The following is a 22,339-nucleotide window of genomic DNA, read 5'->3' as shown; positions in this document are numbered from 1 at the left end:
GTACATATAAGCAGCCTGAAAACCTGGGCTTTGACAGAAAGACTTGTTTACCTTAACTGTACCACTTGACTTTGGATAAGTAGTTTTAACCTCTCTAACCTCAGTTTCCTCAGTTATAAAATGGACAGAATTTTGGTGAGCCATTGAATTAAGAAAATGTCTGTGAGATGCTCAACAGGGTGCTTGACCCACAGCAAATGCCGAGTAATTGTAGCTGGTTTCACTATCTGTGGGCTTCCCTGGTGGCGCAGAGGTTAAAGCATCTGCCTGCAGTGTGGGAGACCTGGGTTCAATCCTTGGGTCGGGAAGATCCCCTGGAGAAGGAAATGGCAATCCACTCCAGTATTCTTGCCTGGAGAATCCCATGGACGGAGGAGTTTGGTGGGCTACAGTCCACGGGTCGCAAAGAGTCGGACATGACTGAGCGACTTCACTTTCACTACCTTTATCAACCTAACCTTTATGTAACATTTACCACCTCTGGAGCCCTTTCATGTGGTGGTTTTCATTTGTGAATCTGGGTGCATTATATAGAATGGATTTTTAAATGTTCCATGGAGTTTTTACTTGTCACCCTAAGGTCGCTTCCTTTTAGGTCCCTATACAGCTGTGTACACTTAGTTGGCCTTTGTGATGTATCTTTATGCCAGTGTCATCTTATCCAAATTTAACTCTAAAACCCTGTGTGAGTACAAAGGTATCTTACTTAGCTGGGTTGTCCTTGTACACAGCACTGTGACACAGGGTCCAGACCCTTCAATATTAGAGCTTTAGCTCTACAGTTTATTATTTAAGCGACTTTAGGCAAGTCAGTCTCTGGCTTGCCAAGGCCACCCTTTCCTTATCTGTAAAATAGGAAACAGATTCTTTGTGAGGATTACTTTAAGTGCTGTGCTAAGACGTGCTTTGCATAACAAATGGCAGTTTCCCCCCCATACCTCATTGTGCCTAGCTCAGTAGTGTTGATGCTTAGAAAGTATATATTCTTTGGGATTGGAGAGAGATGTGGAGGCAGTGGACACAATTCTTAACTTCTGTATTAAAAGTTATGACCAACCTAGATAACATATTCAAAAGCAGAGACATTACTTTGCCAACAAAGGTCCGTCTAGTCAAGGCTATGGTTTTTCCGGTGGTCATGTATGGATGTGAGAGTTGGACTGTGAAGAAAGCTGAGCGCTGAAGAATTGATGCTTTTGAACTGTGTTGTTGGAGAAGACTCTTGCAAGTCCCTTGGACTGCAAGAAGATCCAACCAGTCCATTCTGAAGGAGATCAGCCCTGGGATTTCTTTGGAGGGAATGATGCTAAAGCTGAAACTCCAGTACTTTGGCCACCTCATGCGAAGAGTTGACTCACTGGAAAAGACTCTGATGCTGGGAGGGATTGGGGGCAGGAGGAGAAGGGGACGATAGAGGATGAGATGGCTGGACGGCATCACTGACTCGATGGATGTGAGTCTAAGTGAACTCCGGGAGGTGGTGATGGACAGGGAGGCCTGGCGTGCTACAATTCATGGGGTCGCAAAGAGCTGGACACGACTGAGCGACTGGACTGAACTGAAGATGTATTCACTGAAAAAATGAAAATTGTTCTTTGGGGGCAAGTTGTCATGCAGGGTGCTATGGCAGGCTCATTAAGACCCTGATACCTTGCCTAAAGTGTTTGTTTCTTGCTGTTGTAAAGGTGGAGCATAGTTTCACATAGGTTCTCAGAGCAGGTTCAGTGATTGAACCCTACCTCAAGGAAATAAACTTGATCTATAATAAGTAAATATGGCTTGTGGAGTGTGATCTCTGTGGTCAGTCTGGAGGGGTGCATATATGGAGGCTCAGTAAACACTGGGATGCTGGCTCTGTGGAAGACTCTGACTGAATCAGTCTCGTTTCCCTTAGAATTTCTTTTCGTGGTCGACCACAGGTGTATTTCTTTGTGTCCTGTGTGTTCTCAGTTTATATACATATATATTTCCAGTTTGATTTTTAGAAATGATGTTGAGGTTTTGCTTGTGGTCAAATGTAGGAGATGCAGGTTTGATCTGGGTTGGGAATATCCCCTGGAGAAGAAAATGGCAACCCACTCCAGTATTCTTACCATTAAAATCCCATGGACAGAGGAGCCTGGTAGGCTCCATTGGGGTTTGCAAAAGAGTCAGACATAACTGAGGGACTGAGTGATTTCAATAGACAAGGCCCAAACATTAGGTTTCCATTTCTCTCTTGAACAGAAAGTAGTCATGTTATAGAGAAAAAAAAAAGGCAAAGATATTTAATAAAAAAATTTCTTTGTTCATTTTTGAAAATGCTAGTTTCATTCATCCCGTAAGAGACAACTTATTATATTCTGACAGTATCATTGAATAGTCCAAGAAAGTATGATGCTTCAATATAACTTTATTTTTCTTGGTACAGTTTTTGTTCTTAATGTTTGTGCCTAAAGGAAGAGGATGTTGTTTCTCATGGGGCAGAGAAGTCCTAGTGTATAGAGAAAGGTGAGAGTGCTATTTCCTTGAATATAGATTGGGCTTTAGTTTCCATTTAAGGATGTCTCTGGGAAGAAAAAAGGCAGTTCTACTTAGCAGCTTGGGTTTTGCTAATTATGGAGGGCCGGATATGTTTTCATCTAGTCTGTTCTGCCTGGTCCTCTTTATACTTTTGGGGTGTGGGGAGTTGGCTTTGGTTCAGGTGAGGTGCCCATAGGTGACGTGTTATTTACCTCCCAAGATGGTAGAGATGATAGGCTTTCAGATAATAGCTGTTGGGGACTAGGGCATAGGAATCCTCGGCATTCCCATCAGTGTCGTCACTGGGTGGCAAATTTGATAACAGAACAGAGAGGAAAACTGTTTTTGTAAAGCTGTGATGTAGATCCTGTGTGATTAACTCTTTGTGGCCTTTTAAGTACAGAAGAAGTTTGCATTAGGAACTTTAAATGTAAGAGTCTTTGATTTTATGAAGTCTATAAAACTGATGACCAGTTGTCAATATTTTGACCGTATTGCCCAGGTGTCCCCTCAGCCCAGTTGGTAAAGATGTTTGAATGTGGTGACCCTAGTGGAACCTTTTCTGAGAAGGGAGTAGTCAAGGCTGTAGCCTGATACCATTTAAAAAAATATTTGGGTAGCAGAAGAGAGCACCCCATTGGGATGTTTTTAAAAAGTTTAAAAAAATTAAAACAATATCCATGACTTTGCTACATTGTGTAAATAGCAGACAGTGTTAAGGATGAGCCTCACAGGTAAACTACCATTAGCATCGCCAGAGTGGGTGTATAGTCCTTTTCTTGCCCCAGTCAGCAGAGTGTTCCTAGACTTTGGTACCAGGGAGTTTCTCAACATTCACTGTTGTTAAAACACAGTTCCTGTGGTTTGTTTATCTTCTTTGGGGTTCCTTAGCAGCAAATCCCAAACCACTCACTTTTTTTTCCAGTAGTATTAATGTTCTAACGGGCTATACATTATATTAAAGTAAGGATAGTTCTCCACGGGAAAGCTGTTTTTTTAAATGAGACTTATTCAACCTCTTTTTAGCTGGTGTTTCATTACCACGAAGGATGTATAATGCAGTAGCTCTGAGGCGAAGCTGGTAAGAATGCCAGCTTCGCTAATATTTAGAGTCATAAAATTCTGGATATTGGACAAGCTCTTAATTACTCTGAATCCATCTTTGTCTTAATAAAAGTTGGATTGTACCCACTAAAACAAGATGGCTGTGTTTGCATTAATCTCCAAATGTAGGTTAATACCTTTTTAAAAGCTGTCTCTTAGACAAGAGACTTGAAAATTAATTCCCCATTTTCAGCTTAAAATGAAGAGCTCTTCCACGTGTGGAGTTTGAAGGGCTGCCATTTTTCTGATGTTGTAGATCAGGTGCCAATAATAACTCTCTGTTCCTCTCCATTTTTTTTTTAAGGTCTTTGGTAAGGGGAAAAAGTCTCTTCTGGTGCTGGTGCTGAGGACTTTTTTTTTTTCAATCTGCTTCAAAGTAATTAGATAGAATCCTGTTTTCTCCATAGAGTTTGAATCACTGGGGATGAGGGACATAAGGAAGGTATAGATAGTGGGAATCCTGTTAAACCCCATGGCTGGAGAAATCTGGGCTTTATGTATACCATTGTGACCAAGCTAGATATTTTAAGTTTTTTGTTGTTGTTGTTCTGGAATGTCTGGGAGGTTTCATTGTAATGGTAGTTTCTTAACTGACTTCTTCAAGTGCAATACAGAAAATTCTTTTCCTTTTCTTTTTTTTAAAGTCTCCAGAGTATCTACTGCTGTGAAACCACTTAGTATCACTAATTCCAGGATACGTTTCTGTGCTACAGATGGTCAGTGAGATTATAAGGGCTTTGAGAAGATTTTTATATAAATTGAGATCTTCTCAGTTGAGAGTCTCTGTCTGAGACACTGATTTTTCTTCTCTGCTTCCAAATGCAGGAGTCTCCAGTGTATTCTATTAACCAGATTCTACTTTGATTATCAGTGGGGCTTGGGGCAGAGGGAACTAGTGACAGGTTTAAGGAGAAGTAGAAACTGATGTACTATAATCAAATGAGAGGGAACAAGTCATAAAAAAAATCTCCTCTTATTAAACGTGCAGGTGTTGAGAGTATTGTTTTTCTGCATTTCAGTCTTTTCATTTTATAGACATTTTAGTCATAAAATATTTATGTAGTAAATAACCGTATGCAGGTTATATTAACCGTGCAGACTCCCAGGCATCTTCCCCTGGAAATTCTGATTCAGCAGGTCTGGGATAGGATCCGGAAATCTGATTCTTACGACCAAGCACATTTGCTATTCGGACAACTCCATTTTATCCTCCCAAAGCTCCAGGTTTTCATGGATAATTTGTAGAATACACTTTTCTTTTGTCAAAGCTTTCACCTAGTATGATTTTGTGAGGGGTCAAATAAGTAGAGCATTCTGCAAAAACTTTTTATGTAGGATAGTATCACTGCCCAAACAGACTCTTCATTATATATTGGGTTGGCCAAAAAGAATGAACTTTTTTGCCAGTCCGGTAACTTTTATATCAGTAATAATGGTAAAGGAATAAGGAGGCATCTGAATGGGCAGATACCACAAATCTGTCATTGTGAATGGTGGAACTGGGGTATCAGGCCTGAGAAGAAGAGGAGGTAACCCAGGTGCTCTCTTCAAACTCTTGGAGAGTTACCGTATAAAGGAGGGCTTGCACTTCTGGCGGTTCCCCCAGAGCAGACCTGGGACTAACAAGTGGATGGTAAAGAGAAGAAATAAGTCTAATATAGGAGACCAGTGGACCTACAGCCTTCATGACATACTGCTTTGACTTCAGATTATTTGTAGCCTGTGGAACTATTATTTTTTGATTTCAGATTTCCAGAGAAATCTGACTTAGGCAGCCCGGTAATAAGAGAAGGAGAATGGAGGCGCTCAAGTGGAAGCAGGCTGAGAGGCATAGGCAGCTTAAGCCTCTCTTCTCCCTGAAGCTAGTGGGGCCCTTCCCTAGAAGCTTGGAGCTGCCTGCGCTGCAGTGAGTTCTCTTCAGTGAAGGGGGCTGTGCAGGTGTCCCCCTCTCTGCTCCAGCAGGGTGTTGGTGAGCTCTGAGAGGTTCGCTGCTATAGATAGTAGCATACGGGTGACTCAGTGGGCGGGGCTTAGTAAAGTGTTGGTTTAATGAAAGCACTGGAGGAAATCTGGATCTCGCTTTCAGGACTACTGAATGAGAAGATTGCTAAGATCCTTTCTGACCCAGAAAGTCTACAGTGTCTTCCTTGAAGAGTAAATCTCAGATCTCAGCATGAATGACTGGAGGATATAAACTCTGCGAGGGCACAGACTTTGTTTCTTTGGTGCTACATTTCCAGCACTTAGAACAACACCTGTCATTCATGGGTACTCAGTGAATATTGAATACATGAATATGTTGAAGAAGGTGAAATTTATCTAAGAGGATACATTGTGAACCTTCCCCCTCTCCCTTATAGTCCTTGAGATTTCTCATTTAACCGCCTGTCTATCTGATTATCCATGCCATCCACCCTCACTCCATGGCTCTCATCTCCTCCTTCCCAAAACATGTTTGGCAAAGGAGAATAAGGAGATCAAAGAGATTGTGGTAAACCAAAGTCCCATCAGGAAGAGAGTGAAATACCCCAGGCACGCGAAGTGGGAAGCCTATTGGCTGATGATTTGAGTTGGGTATTTCCTATGATTTTTCAGTTGTGGTATGTTCCTGTTCACGGAAAGAAGTGAGAATTTTTTGTAGGTTTATGGCCTAGATAGTCAGGATATTTTGTGGAGCCTCTGAAGTGTTACCACTTCATCTTTATCCTTGCCCGCTATTATGCATGAAATGCATTTGAATTGTTTCAGAGAAGATGTAAATTCTCGTAGTATCCAGTGTCAGCTTAAAGCTGATTCATTGGCACAGAAGTTAAAGCGTCTGCCTGCAGTGTAGGAGACCTGGGTTCAATCCCTTGGTCGGGAAGATCCCCTGGAGAAGGAAATGGCAATCCACTCCAGTATTCTTGCCTGGAGAATCCCATGGACGGAGGAGTTTGGTGGGCTACAGTCCACGGGTTGCAAAGAGTCGGACACGACTGAGCGACTTCACTTTCACTTTACAGCTCATAAATGATCCACTTCCCTTCTTAGTGAGCAGGCCGAAAGTCATCAAGAAGGCACCTGCTGCAGGCCTGGCCACTCCTTGGCCTGTGACTTGGAGAACATCCTAGACTTTTTGTGGGTCCCTCTGTGGCTTGGTCAATGGTAAGGCTTTCCCATGGGAAATGAGTAAAAACTTTGGATATGGGTTTTACCCAGGCAGGTCCTGTGGGTTAGTCTGGACGGTAGAGACCCACACACAGTTCAGAAGCCTTGGTCCAGCCACACAGTATGGTTCATTGGACTTATTTGATTTTCAAACATTTTGGAGACAGTTGTCAACATTTAAAAATTAGGAAATTTCATTTAAAATCCAGATTTGGGGTTATTCTGGCAGTACAGGCATGATCCATGCTGAGTTCCAGTTGGTGCTGAGAGCAGGTGTGCACGAGAGAAGGGCTGGAGAGAAGGGCTGGAGAGAAGGGCTGGGCTTCCTGCGGTGCCATGGAGGCCACCACCCTCCACAGTTATTATCTGGGCTGAATCTGCTTTACTCAAGTCCCTGTGTTACAGACACATGCATTCGTGACACTCTGCTATAGTGTGTGAGGGTTTTTTGGTTTTGTTTTTGCTGTTTAAAAAAGTAATACCAATTTTAACTTGGTTGACTTAATGGTGAAAGGCTAACATTTTATTGAACTATTATCAAGTACCGGGCATTGTGCTGAGTGCTTTTATATATGTCTATTTATGTAGTCCTCACAATTATCTTACTTTTATAGGTGAAGAAATTAAGGAAGAGAGGCTAAATAACTTGTTCAAAGTCATCTTGCTTGTTCAGCGTCACCTGTCTCCTGACACTGGCCTGCTGTTGTACTCATGTCTTTCCAGGAACAGTAGCATCAGCTGACAGGACGGTGACAGTGACATGCCCTGCATCCCCAGCTGTGCCTGGGAGGGGGAGCCGGCCCTGCTCCAGGCATAGTTTGCTGATGTTTAGTTGTTAAGGCATGTCCAATTTTTGCGACCGCATAGACTAGCCCGCCAGGCTCCTCAGTCCACAGGATTTTCCAGACAAGAATATGGGAGTCTGTTGCCATTTCCTTCTGCAGGGGGTCTTCCAGACCTGGGGATTGAAGCAGCTTCTCCTGCATTGGCAGGTGGATTCTTTCACTGAGCCACCTGGGAAGCCCCCTAGGCATAGTTGCATAGGGGTATTTGGCAGGCAGACCCTTGTACAGTCCTATTGATTTCCTTCACCCTCTTATTTTCATCATCCATCCTGTTGTTGTAGGATACTTGTTTGTAATGTATCAGGGCCCTGTTAAGTGAATCCAAATAAGTCATTGACATTTAAAATTAAATTGCAACAGGTATTGTCAATAGCTGAACTACTCATTGACAGTATGTTGCTAATTACATTGAGAGAACATCCTAACTGGATATATTTTGCCAAATCAAATTGGAAACATTGGCTCTCTACCAGAAAATTCATTTTGAGTTGCAGAAAGTTTGGGAATTCACAGATGACTCACCAAGCTCAAAATACTGGGATTAGGGAAACTCTAACAATTTTTTTGCTGAGATTTCTTGTAGCAGAGGGGAATTCAGGTCTTTCCACGGCTAAACCAGGAGGAGAAAGCTGTGACTTTGAAAGATTAGGGGTGGGGTACATCTCAGTGCAGGGGAGATGGGGGGGCACTGTTGGGTTTCTCATCTGTATATCTAAGCCACATACTTAAGATCAAGCTTTTTTCTTCTTTCTTATCTTCCTCCTCCTCTTCCCCTTTTCTTTCCTTTCTCCATCGTTCTCCTACCCTCTCCTTTGTATGTAGACAGAGGAGGAGGAAGGAGGAGGGAGTGTGCACTAACTCATGATGGGAGGTGCTATTCCTAGTGTGCTTGTTAAGTTGCTTCAGGCTTGTTCTGACTCCGTGCGACCTTATGGACTGTAGACTGCCAGACGCCTCTGTCCATGGGATTCTCCAGACAAGAATACTGGAGTGGGTTGCCATGTCCGCCTCCAGGGGATCTTCCTGACCCAGGAATAGAACCCAGGTCTTTTATGTCTCCAGCATTGGCAGGCGGGTTCTTTACCACTGCTGCCACTTGGGAAGCCCCCTTCTGGTGCTCACTGTGATTTAATTCATTTGATTCCACAATAACTCCAGGGGACAGTTATGCTACAGATAAAGAAACTGAGGCAGAAAGAGTGTAAAACATTTGTTCGAAGTCACGTAGTTGGTCTGTTCTACTGAGACCTCACAAGTAGTCTGCCCTGAGGCCAGTGGTTCCATCTTCTAACTGATACCGATTGTACTCTGAGGGTGAACATTTGAGCCTGTGTGTCTCTGGACCTAGGGCTTCCTTTGGGGCCCTTGCAAGTAGCAGTGCGGTTGGTAGGGACAGTTAAGTATGCTGGGTGTGCTGTGCTGAACCCAGGAAGGGAGGGGAGGAATCTAGTCTTTGCTTGTGTTATACATGCTTATTGGTTTGTGGCAGACGTGATTGATGCCAGAATCAAAACGACTTAGAGCAGCTTCCCTGGAGAAGCCCTACTCTAACGGTTTTTTTTTCCCTCTTTGTTGCCCCAGGTCCCTTATGAATAGGATTTAGTTGTGATTCAGCTGCTGCTGTTCTTTTGGTAATCAGTGTGGAGGAGGGAGATGAGGGCTGCTATTAATGGCTTCTTATTTCGCATTCTCCTAATCAGATATCCTGCAGTTATTAATGTACATGCAGGATGCTCTCTGGTGTCCCTGGGTGGTTTTGTTAGGTGTACGGGACTGTTAAGCTTTCAGTGTTTTATTAGGTTCTTGCCTGGGTTGAGGTTGTGAAAGGAATATGGTGTAAAACCAAGATTATGATCTTGGCTGGGGCAGGGGGAGGTGGCCGATATGGTGTGGGGTATGTGGGTGAGTGGGGCAGCAATCCACCAACATCACCTTCTTCTGTTGCCCTGAAAACCTTATCTTGCTGATACTTTTCAGATATCAATAGTGAAGTAACTATTGTTAGTGAGTTATTTACTAGGCAGCTAAACGCAAATTCTCTCCCCCATTAGATTTAATTAGGATGAAATCATACATTTAAATAACCACTTCTTTTACTAATAACTGAACTTCTGATTCACTCTGAACCCAGGCAAATGCCTCTTTCTGTATGAATGGCCCACCTCTGAGTCGTTCCACACCTGCATGTCGGCGCAGCCAGGTTCCTGAGGTGGGTGCACTGTCTGGGCTTTCAGAGCGTGACTGCATGGATGATCTCTGGCGTACAGTTTCTTGCACCCTACCTTGGGGACATGCAGGATAGTCCAGCCAGAGTGTAAAGAGTTGACCAGTTGAAAACAAAACAATCACCCAAACCAGATTCTACTCAGTTTCTATCTTCCTGTTTTTTTTAAGTGTTTAATGGCTGCATTAAAAAAAAAACAAAACAACAACAAACAAAAAAACCAAAAAACCCTCTACCTGTTTCTTCCATTTAAACAAATGTCATGAAGAACAGTAATAAACATTTGAGTTGAAAGAATTAGGTCTCTGAGGCTTTTGCTCTCAGATTTGTGCTGATTCTTTAGTATGTCCTTGATGTAGTCTGTGTGGTCTGTTTTTGAGAGAGTGTGGATGATGTGATGCTGTGTAGAATGGTGGCTGCCCTCTGTTCTCTGTGTGTAGGGTGGGTATTTGGGGGAGGGCTGAACCTGCAGTTTGGAGGATCAGAAATAAATAAGCAGCTTGGCTTCAATCCCTCAGTGGCATAACCAGCTAATGAATGAGAGGACTGCTAAATTCCCAGTTGTCTTCATGGCTCGGAAGGCTTAATAATTAAGTCTGAGGCTACCTTTAGTGGGCTGGTGAGGTGAGAGCAATGTCAACAGAAGACATGCAGTTTATAGCGACCTGAAATGTGCAAGAGACGCGACTGGCTGTCTTCTTGGCCCTGGGGAGGTGTGGCTGGCCCTGCTCTCACCCTCCAGGAGTGGGAATTGTGCCAGACACCAGCTAGACAAGACCAGCTGCTGCTTCTATGTTTTGTGGACATGATTGGCTGTAGCTTTTGATCAGGACACTGTTCCTAATGAAGTCTGACCGGCATCATTTAGACAGGAATGAATGACAGCTGATGTGCAGGATTTTCCTTGATTGGCAGCATTTGGATCTGGTAACCAGAGGAGGTGAGGGGAGGGAGAGAAGCCAGCTCTGACTGACAAGAGCTTATCTTTATTTAATCTACCTCCAAGACCCTGCAGTTGAAAATTTAGGCAGCTGAAAGAAAGGAAGACACAATTGTGAAACATAATTAAAGATTCTTGACAAAAACATACTTAAAAATGTGTTCGATAGGAGAGCAGTGAAGAGGGTCCAGGTGTGAGGTTAACACTGCTCCCTTGATGTGAGAAAGAGAGAGCTTTTGTGAACAGATCGTTAATTTTTATCCAAAATTAAAAAGAGTGATGGAATTTAAAATAATTTTGGCTATAAAAAATTCTGGTTCTAGTTACCATTTCTTTGACTTGCCAGCCTGCTTGGAAATGTTTCCTGTGTAGAGGCCAAAAGTGGGTATAGAATGTCATTGTTCAGTCGTTCAGTCTCGTCCAACTCTTTGTGGCCCCATGGACTGCAACACACCAGGCTTCCCCGTCCTTCACAGTCTCTTGGAGTTTGCTCAGATTCATATCCATTGAGTTGGTGATGCCATCCAGTCATCTCATCTTCTGTCATCCCCTACTCCTGCCCTCAGTCTTTCCCAGCATCAGGGTCTTTCCCAATGAATTGGTATTAGAATAGAGGCGATCATTGAGGACTTGAATCTTCAGTGTTTGTGAGTTTTGAGAAGGGATAACAAGTAGGAATTTTAGGCTTGTTTCCTGAGGACTCGTGTGTGGTTTGCTGAGAGCTGATTGCTTGTTGTGTGCTGGTAATGTATAATGTATAATGCGAGTAAGCAATCTTAAAGTCTGATCACTTCTCTCCCTGCAGTAAGTCCGATATTTTAGTTTTACCTTTTTTTAAACACACATATTAGATGTTGCTCTCCTAGGGTTGACTCATTGGAAAAGACTCTAATGCTGGAAGGGATTGGGGGCAGGAGGAGAAGGGGACGACAGAGGATGAGATGGCTGGATGGTATCACTGACTCGATGGCCGTGAGTCTCAGTGAACTCCGGGAGTTGGTGATGGACAGGGAGGCCTGGCGTGCTGCGATTCATGGGGTCGCAAAGAGCTGGACAGGACTGAGCGACTGAACTAAACTGAATTGATCCTTTTTACGGGTGGTGTTTTAGATTTACCTATATGGTTACCAATGTCTTTGTTCACAATTTCTTTAATATTCTTTAGTGAGTGTCTATTAGTAGTATATACTTGTTTTTAGTTATCGAAGATATCTTTATTTTGCCCTGTATTTTGAGAGGAACTTTGACTGGCCACATGATTCTAGGTGGAAAGTTTTTTTTTTTTTTCTTTTCACCTTGTAGAACTGTTAGGAAGATTACCTGAATTCATATCTAAAGTCCCTAGCATGGTGCCTGGCTTGTTTGCTTGTTAAATAGCAGTATCTCCTGCATTCTCAGAAAAATATTGGAACAAATTTGAGACAATGTAGGTTTAGTTGGAATATCTATACTTTTATCCTTTTTTTCCCTGTTATTTCCTTAAAACTTGCATTTTCAGTAAGATTTAGATGGGAGTAGATTTAATAAGCAACATTACTAGCTTTGAAGATAAAGTTTGATTCAACTGTGGTTTCTGTCACTTGCTAGGTAAAAGTACCCTTTGCAGGTTATCTAACCTAAGATTTGTTTTTTTTTTTTTTTCTCTTTTGCATATAAAGTAGTTATCATAGTATTGTTTCTCAGGGTTACTATGAAAATTGCATGAGAATACACGTAAAACTCTTAATAAAGCCTCACATAGTAGGTAGTTAACAATGTTAACTAATAGTTCCCTGTGAACCACTTTAATGATTTTTATGTACAGATGTTATTGACTTTTCTCTTTTTCTGCTCTGCCTCTGTTTTTATTTCCTATTTCCCAAATCTAAGAAAACAATGTGTGTCTGCTGCACGACTTTCTATTCTGCAGACTAGGGAGGCCTTCTGCTGACTGGCGTCTCTGGCTTGGAGGCTACACTTTGATACTTACTCGTCCTTAGTGGGAAGATAGCTTTCCATGCTTAGTATCTTGCTACTTGTAGGACCCTCGTTGACTTATCCAAAAACGATATGCTCTAGTTTTACTTGTGAAAGTGAAATTACTTAACCACTCAGCACTTCCGTTTCCTCATCTGTAATATGGAAATAGTGATTCTTTCTTCCTCATAGGACTGATGTGAGGACTTGATGCATGTAAAGATCTTAAGCGCCGGCATAAAAGAAGTGCTAATACTCAAGCTTTCACCATCCTCATTGTTAATAATCATGACTCCCTTCTGTGCCATACGTTTGGCTTTTGTATAAACAAATGCTTGTGTGGTATATTTTTGTCCTTATCTGTTTAATCTCAGTGCATGTGTATTAAGCTTTCACATGTCACCTTTCTCATCTGTTCTTAATAACGTTTTCATGGGTTAGGTAGGACATACGTTTTTTCAATTTTATTTTCACATGTGGTAAAAGGCACCCATTTTAAGTATACAGTCCTGAGTTTAGAATCGAATCACCGCCATAGTCAAGATATAACATTTCTATTGCACCCGTAAATTCCCTCATTCACACTCACTCTCCCATTCTTACACCAGGGTCTGGGCACCACTGATCTGTTTTGTGCCACTGTAGATTAAGGTTTTCTTCAGCTTTTATATCAATGGAATTATATGTTATGTGCTCTTTTGTGTTCGGCTTCTTTTACTCAGAGGAGTGATTTTGAGGTTGGTCCGTGGTTTTGGTGTGGTCTGGTCCTTCTTGCTGCTGTGTGCTGTCCCATTGTATGGATGTACTGTAATGTGTTTGGCCATTCTCCTGTTGATGCGCTTTGGGGTTGTTTCCAGTTTGAAGCTGTTATGAATAAAGCTGCTATGAACGATTATGTACAATTCTTTGTGTCGATATGTTTTTCAGCTCTCTTGAGTACATATCTAGGAGTGGAGTTTATTGATATGAAGGGCTTAGAGTCAGAGTCACACAGTCAGAAAGGCACCATGTCTGGGTTAACAGTTCATTATTCATCAACTGACTTCTCTTTTAGGATCCATTCCATTGGACCAGTGATTTTCATGCTTGTAGAGCACCAGGACTCTTTCAGATGAAATACTGCCCAGAATACTCATTGAAAACAGATGAAAACATTGTTGGCAGACTCCTCAGAAAGTTCAAGTAGCTCTTTTTTGGCTGTTAACCTGCTGAGCACCCATACTCTTCTCGTGGAACCCCTTTGCAAAGTGCTGCACTCCCAAGGCTATTTCTTGAGAGCAGAGTCTTGAGGTGCTTAAACATTTCTTTTTCTTCTTCTTCTCTCTCATTTAATATTTATTTGTTTGGCTACTTTGGGCCTTAGTTGTGGCATGTGGGATCTTTACTTGCCATATGTGGGATCTGATTCCAGGGATCGAACCTGGGCCCCCTGCATTAGGCATACAAAGTCTCTTAACACTGGACCACCACAGAAGTCTCTCTTCTCTTTTTAGTCCCATCACCTTAGTTGTTTCAGAACCAGTTACTGAGTAATTTACCTCTTCTTTTTTGGTGTTTTAGAGGCAAGAAACTCTCATTATTTAAAAACACAAAACAAACCAAAAACCCCCATGTATGGACAGCGCATAAGTTAAGGCTGTACAATTGGTGAGATTAGAGACACTACCACTTGCTTTGCTGTTCACCAGTGCTGAGTGTGTATCTTCTTGACCCGAAGGGTCCTTCGGGGTATGTAGGGTCAGAGAAACCCATTCAAACTCTCAGGCTATTTACCTTTGTCACCTGCTACTGTGTATAGATGGAAGAGATGCCAGTATGTTCCATCACCCATTCTGAAGCAGTGAGTCTCATGTTATCAGAGCCCAGGTTATGAAATTTGAAATGCACTTTGCCTCCCTTGCACTGTTAAAACTGCATCAGAGCATTTTAATCAACTTGCTTTCATTGAAGTGTACAATTTTTCTTCTCATTACATCTGCAAGCTCTCAAGTTTAGAGACACGATCTCCTTGGCTAGACTAATATTACTTGGTCATTCTTGCATGCAAATATAAAATTTAATATCTTGCTGCAGGTCTGTTGAATTTTATGCAGGTATAGATTATATTTTGGAACTGTAAATTAGAAATTACATTTGGGGGTAGTAAATATTTGTGTGGGCTTAGAAAAAGTAATCTTACGTTTTGCATGGTACATGGCATTTCTTCTGAAGATATGGGATTTTCGAGTATTCTGTGTGGGTTTAGAAGTTGTTTTGTCCAGTTGTGTTACTAGTAATAAAAAAGACAAAAACTATGCCAGTTCTTATATCAACATTTTAAAAAAATTATTATTTTTTTACTGCAGTGGGTCTTTGTTGCTGCATGGGCTTTCTCTAAGTGTGGCAAGTGGGGGCTACTCTAGTTGCAATGTGCAGGTTTCTCCTTACAATCTCTTCTTTTGTTCCAGAGCATGGGCTTTAGGGCACGTAGGCTTCAATAGCTATGGTCTACAGACTTAGCTGCTTCACAACATGTGGGATCTTCCTGGACCAGGAATTGAACCTGTGTCGCGTGCATTGCAAGGCTGATTCTTAACCACTGGACCACCAGTTGTTGTTGTTCAGTTGTTTTCAACTGTTTGCGACCCCATGTCTACATTAACATTTTTATAAAAAGAGATTTGGGTATTTGGGATAGCCATTTGGGATTAACAGCATTCTCTCATTTATTTGTTCATTGAATATGTGGTTATGTGCCTGACTTTCCTCTTGGGTTTGATGATATATCAGCAAACAAGATGGTGTCTGCCCTTGTGAAGGTTACCTTCTAACCGGGAGAAACAAGTCACAGCAGATAAATATTTGTTACATCTGATAGTGATGCATTCTATGGAGAAAAAGCAACACAGGATTTGGGAATGAGTGAGTGCTCGGAGTGGGGTGTGGGATCAGGGAAGGCCTCCCCATAAAGTGATGTTAATGCAGAGATTTGACAAGGAAAGGAGGAGAGCTGTGGAATTTTTCTTAGGAGAATGACAGGAAGAGAGACTGCTAAGCACAAGTGTCCCAAGTGAGGACTTAATGCCGTGTTTGAGGAGCAGCAAGGATGCCGCTGTGGCTGGGGCAGAGTGGGAGGTGGAAGTGGAGCAGAGAGACGGACAAGAGGAGAATCCAGGGAGGGGTTGGTGGCAGAATGGGGGGCAGGTGTCATGGATCACATAGGGCCTTGTAGGTACTGTGAGAACTTGGGCTTTTGTTGAGTGAGACCCAGAGCTGTACTGGGGAAGCATTAAGTAGGTGCTGACTGTTGTGTTGACAATGGAGTTTATGGGGGCAAAGACAAAATTTCAGATGATGGAGATGGGACACCAACTTCAGCCATTGCAAATCTGTACCTTTGGAGCTGGAGAACCTGACATTGTTTTCATTTTTGCGTTTGAGCCATTCTCAAGATTCTTTACCTGTGGCAGAAGCCTAAGCATAGGTATTGTTGGTGCCAAGCAGTCTGTGTTTTAAAGTCTTTTAGGTGACTGATGTACTTGTTAAAACTGAATGCTGGGTCTCCCCCCGCCCCCTTCCATTCTGAGTTTCTGATTCAGGAGGTTAGGGGTGGGGCCCAAGAACTTGCATTCTTTATACATTCTTATTCCTAGGTGATGTCAGTGCTGCTAGTCCAAGGACCACACTTTGAGATCCATTGCTCTAGTGGATAGGAATCAATATATTGTTATCTGGGAAGTTAACTTTCTGCACTTCTGCCTTGCAAAATAATGGTTAGAAGCCTTGGCTTTGAGCCTCACTACCTGGGTTTGACTCCCAGCTTGTCCTTGTATTGTGACCTTGGATAGGGCATTTAAAATGGTGCCTTGCACATGGTAAGTTCTTACCAAAGCTGGCTATTATAAAATGATACGTAAGTCTATACAGAATGATGTGGTACAAACAAAACGTGAATAATTTGCCAAATGAAAGCTCTAAAATTAGCATTATAAGCATAATCTTGTTTTTTTTTTTTTTTTTTTTCAGCATGACCTGCAGTGTACAGTTGTCCCTTGATATCCATGGGGGATTGTCTCTAGGGCCTCCCTAACCCCCGTTTGGATGCCCAATCCCTGTGTGTTTGTCACCCGTTCGTATCTGTGGGTTCTGCATTTGTGATACTGAGGGCCGCCTGTATTAATAGTTTTGTTTTATACACAGGGAAGTAACTTGCTCATAATTACCTAGCTAATTAGTAGCAAAGATGGGTTTCAAATTCGGGTGTCTCTGGCTTTATAGTCTGAGAATTACCACAGTGTGTGTTTCCTGGGAGCTCTAGATTGGTCTCACACAGACTCAGGTTTAAATCTGAGTCCTCCCATTTAGTATGCTTGTGTGTGTGTGTGAGAGAGAGATACTCAGAGGTTTAGATAGAAAGAGAGAAAGTGAGAGATAGTATTTGTGTTAATTTTCTGTATCTTTGTAAAGACATATTTTCTATCTGTAAAATTGGGATAAAGCATGTATACTTACCAGGATTTCTGTACTAAGTATAGATGGATTATCGTTATTGGTTGCTTTCTTTCCTAATTAAAAACCTTCACAGCCAACTCCAATCTAATAAGATGTACTTCTGGGATTTTTCTTAGAGTTCCTTCTAAGAATGGGTTTTTCCTAATATGAACCTTGAATTTTATGGACAGGATTCTTGTTATCAGGAGCTCAGCTTGGGAGGAAGAGATCATGTTCCCTTTAAAAACATCCTTCTGTGATTGGGGTTTTAGAGTCCTTATCTCAGGAAGTTCATACACTGTTAGGAAGAAAGCTTTCTGAGATAAGGCATTTGTGCAGAGGAATGAAGTAGGTGGGAAGGTAGATGTGTGGGGAGACCGCATGTCTAGTTTTTAAAAAAGCTAGTGTCTCACGGTGGTTTGCAAAAGTGAAAAGTGTTACATAAAGTCACATTTAACAGTAATCATTGTTATTGTCATAAAATCCCAGTCATCCATGGATCAGTTGTATGGCAGCCTCATATTTTGAAGACCTGGTTATAAAATTGAAAAAGCCATGGATTGACAACCAGCTGTCACAAAGCTCTTGAACTTTACTTCTGTTGTAGCAGTAACTGGTGAAGCCCCTGGTCCCTAGGGATTGAAAGAGAGCATTTATATTCAGAAGATACCTAGACAATACAGGGAACTCTTATTGACCGCAGGGGAAGGAGAAACAATAGCTATTAAAAGAACGGCCTTTGGGCCAAACAGGTGGCCCCAACTGTCCTGGGAGTCCCCAAGGCTAGCTTTGTATAACAGATTGAGTCAGGTTTTAAGAGAAAATTATGTCATCCAAGAGAAAGCTTATTCTTGGTATCTTTTTCAGAATAGAGGGAAATATGAGTGTATCAGAGTTATTGTCACAAGTTTACTTTCAATAAAACAGTTTGCTTAGAGGTAAGTGCAAGATATTTTGGAAAAAAATCACGGATGCAGCATAAATTCCTTGTTCCTCAGTGATGTGATTGTGTGGCCAGGGAGGAGTGGGGATGCGGTGGGAAGAACATGGGCCTTGGTGACAGGCATTTGACTAGAAGCAGACTCACCTCAGATGTCTGAGCCCCAGATCACCCACTTGTTAACGGGAATATCTTTTAGGATTAAATGAGTGGCCTGTGTGTGTACTTAGTCCAGTGCTTGGTAAATAGTGATGAGGTGGGTACATTTGGGGCATCTAAAGGTCAGTGAGGATGATTCAGGATGCACTTTTATTTACTGACTCCGATTCCTGTGGGGATGCCCACTCCAACAGCTTTCTGAGATCTAATTCACATACAGTACAATTCACCTATTTAAAGCAGGGGTCCGCAACCTCTGGGCCACAGATCAGTACCTCCTGTCAGTTCAGTGGTGACATTAGATTGGAAATAAAGTGTCCAATAAATGTAATGAGTTTAAATCATCTCCAGTCCCCTCATATCCCCTGCTTACCCCACCTTCCCCCAAATCTGTGGAAAAATTATCTTCCATGAAACCAGTTCCTGGTATGAAAAAGGTTTTGGGGACCACTGATTTAAAGTATACAATTCAGTGCCTTTTACTGTGTTTACAGATATATGTAGCTGTCATTACAGTCTTAGAATATTTTCATCACCTTAAAAATAAACCTGCATCTTTTAGCTGTCACTGCCTTATTCCTCCATCCTCTCCCTGCCAAGTTCTTGAAGGCTCCTTCTTCCTTCTCTTACCTGTTTTTCAGTTGTGGACTCTGCCAGTTTCCCCGTTGCTGGATCATGTGATCAAAATTCTCTGAATCTCTCTGCAAATAACCAGTTTAGCTTTTCCCTCTCTAAAGTACTTGTTTCTTTGGGGGTTGAAGCAGCTGCTGCAGCCAACTCAGGGGCTCACCATTTTACACTTCGTGGCCGTTCATACGGCAGCTTTATTCAACACCGCTCCTGTGCTGCTTCAGTTATTTGTTTTATACAAAAACAGCTCTCCCTGGCTTGCAGCTTCTCTGCTGCCATGTTGACAAATGCTGCTTCTAGTGAAATACACAAAAATAAATAACAGCAAGGGAGAAGGGAGCACAGAGCTAAGTGGATTCATTTTGCTTCTTGAGTGCCATTCTCATTTGTTTTAAAAACCACCCTGGCATTGCAGGCGGGAATGGAGGAGGCAGGGGAACCACAGGAAATGAATGGGCCACATCTGATTCTTCGAAGGGTTGAGCAGACAAGTTGAGGGGTGTCTGGGATGTAGGGCCTGGGGGTAAGGAGCTTACAAGGAATCAGAGTACTTTGCAGATGTTCAGATCATGGCAGTAGCCCCGATGTGGGTCACCCTTAGAGTACATTTGGTGCAGATATTCAGATCATGGCTGTAGCCCCCATGTGGGCCATCCTTAGAGTACCTCTGGTGCCTTCACTTGTTCTGTCATTCTGTTTATGCTGAGGCTCCATTTAAGGGCTGCTGACTCAGAAATGGATGATTGCAGCTAGTTCATGTGTGACAGTGTGGTAGGGTGTGTGGGCAACTGGGAAGATTGAGGGTGTGAGGCTGTTGGAATTCTCAAGTGTTCAGGCTGAAGGTCTGACTTAAGTGAGGAGGCAGAGGGAATGTTAACAAGTACTGATTGCCTGTTATGAGCCAGGTGTTTCCACAAGCATCATCTCATCGAATAGTCAACAAAGGTTGGTGGCCTTATCTCTGTTTTACAGAGTAGGGAGAACAGAGTTTTGAGAAATTAAGGTACTCACTTGTCAGCAGCGGAAACTAGGGGGTGAAATAAAATGGAAATTCATTGCTTCCTGTCTTTGGAACCTGTTCCTGTTCCGCTGTAATAATAAGCAGTAAAAGGTATGGAAGGGAAAAATGAGGGGGTATTGGAAAATAAGAATAATGGATAATAGTGGCAAGTGGTACAGACCAAAATGTGTTGTTTATAAAAAATAATGTTGCACATCTTTTTTGAGACTTTTTATTAAGTAAGCATCAACAACCCCCCCTCCCCCTCCACCCCTCTTCCCCTCCCCCCCAACCAAACAAAACAACAGCAATGACAGAAACTAAAGTAACTTTCAAGTGCACGTGAATCTTTCCTTGAGATGGGTGATGGACTAGAAAAGAGATTCCCCTGAATGTTCACAAATTGTCTTAAGGAGCATTTTGGTGAGGTAGTGGCTGACAAATAATAGCCTAATTGGCTATGTAATGTGTGGGACGTTTGCTTAGCCGAAACTCAACTATCACTCTGGGACTTGCAGGTTGATTCCTGCTCATTCGTCCAGTGACTTTCAATGTTGTTTATTTCCTAAATGCTGTTAAACTTTTTTTGGGGCGGTTTATTTCTAACAAGGACTGCCTTTGGAAAGGAGAGACAGAGAAACAAGAGTCATGTGAAAGGGACTAACTCCTTTTGAATTTTTTTCCTTGTATTATTGTGTTCAGTGGAAGTGTGAGGAAGAGTGTATAGGCAGGCAGAAGGAAAGAAGTCGGGTGAAAAGAATATAATATTAATCCATACTTTAGGTCTTAACTCATTTATGGTTGAACCTAAAGGATTTTTTCTCAACATATAAACTTCTTCAGCCACAAAGTGAAGTGAAAGTCCCTCAGTCGTATCTGACTCTTTGCATCCCCATGGATTATACAGTCCATGCAGCCACAAAAGAAATGGACATAAAACAGGTGCTTGCATATTGCTAGGTACCATCAGAAAGAAGGAAGTACAGTTTACTGTTTAGGATTAAAAGAGTCTGAAGTCTAGACTTCCTAGGTTTGAACTCTGTCTCTACCACTTTGTGGCTGGATGTGACCTTGGATCTTACTTAGCTTTTCTGTGTATTGGGTACTTTGTTTTTAAAATGTTGATTGTAAGTAACTTCCTCTTCTATGAAGTTGCAAGAACTCCATGTGTTACTTAATCCACATAGTTTTATAACAGGGCCCAGCACTCAACACTCACTGGAAATTCAATATTATGACTGTGATCATCACGGATGGTGATTTTCCTTATTACTTCTCAATCCGTCTCTTCATTGTGCATACGGACAGAGTCCCTACAAACAAAATTCCCTATGTACAAACCAGTTCGATAGGTCTAACAAAGTTAGCCTAGGTACCCAACTAACACAGTCAGCTCTGTAAGTCCTGTCCTTTAATAGATTTATAATGTTTTTCACACAAATAATACGTAAAAACAAACACAAAAATAAAAGAGATTTTACAGTACTTTGAAAAGTACAGTGGTACCAGCTACACCACTGCTGCTTTCCGCTTGCTTCTGGACATCTTGGGCTTGAAATCAAGATACGGCACTGCTGTACTCTAGACAGGGCTGTACAGTGAACACACAAACACAACCACTTGTAGAGTGTGCACCGACGGGACAGTGCACGCAGACACGTGAGCTAACTTGTGTGATGGGACATGTGCATACATGCCTCCATCTTTGAAAGTTCACACCTTGAAGGTTTGTATGTAGGGAACTCGCTGTGTGTCCAAATACCCTCTATTCAGACGCCCAAACAGTGCCCTCATGCCAGCCCCGGAGCCCTCTCCCTGAGTCTCGCTAGTCTGGTGCTGGCTCCTTCGGGTTCTGTTTTCCAACAGGAGCAGGATGCCTGGACCTGAGAGAGTGAGCAGGCCGGGCTGGGTCCTGGCGGAGGTGCTCAGCCTCTTGGTGGGAGGAAGCACGACTTGTTGGAACACAGCTCTAGATTGCCCAGGTTTCCTGTTGGGTTCTGGAGTCTTTCTGGGCTCCTTGTTGTGGATCCATGCCAAGGCTGTCACTTGCTGAGCCAGGAATAATACAGGAATTAGTCTTTTTCTTCTTTTTACTAAGCACTAATCAATCTGTAGCTAACTCTGTATCTAATTTCTGAACCAGATGGCATGAATAACTGCCCCTGAATGTGTTTGCCAATAAAAGGATAAGTTTAAAGCTTTTAATCAATGCATCTTACACTCAGTATTTAAGGTCAGAGTCTTGTGTGAGACTTTATTTTGATCAGGATAATTGTTGGGATAAAAAATGGTTTTTTGAAATTATGACACTTGTGGGTGACTATAGTAAATTAATCTTTGAGAGGATGGAAAATTGTCAGTTTCATAAGAGTTCTCTTACTCTTTAGTCCTTCAGGTCTTTTATGGAAAAATATGACTTTAG

The 22,339-nt window shown here is 42.2% G+C and overlaps 1 protein-coding gene and 1 pseudogene across 5 annotated transcripts in view; both read left to right on the top strand.

Annotated features, from left to right (window-relative positions):
• Positions 1-22,339, top strand: part of AUTS2 (activator of transcription and developmental regulator AUTS2) — a 1,205,607-nt gene that overhangs the window by 126,820 nt on the left and 1,056,448 nt on the right. The gene's annotated exons all lie outside the window — the stretch shown is intronic.
• Positions 1-22,339, top strand: part of LOC105604842 (small ribosomal subunit protein uS4-like) — an 81,163-nt pseudogene that overhangs the window by 24,340 nt on the left and 34,484 nt on the right.

This window comes from Ovis aries, chromosome 24 (genome assembly GCF_016772045.2).
Source record: "Ovis aries strain OAR_USU_Benz2616 breed Rambouillet chromosome 24, ARS-UI_Ramb_v3.0, whole genome shotgun sequence".
Taxonomy (NCBI): domain Eukaryota; kingdom Metazoa; phylum Chordata; class Mammalia; order Artiodactyla; family Bovidae; genus Ovis; species Ovis aries.
The sequence above is the reverse complement of the archived record's forward strand: the minus strand, read 5'-3'. Positions and strand labels throughout refer to the sequence as shown.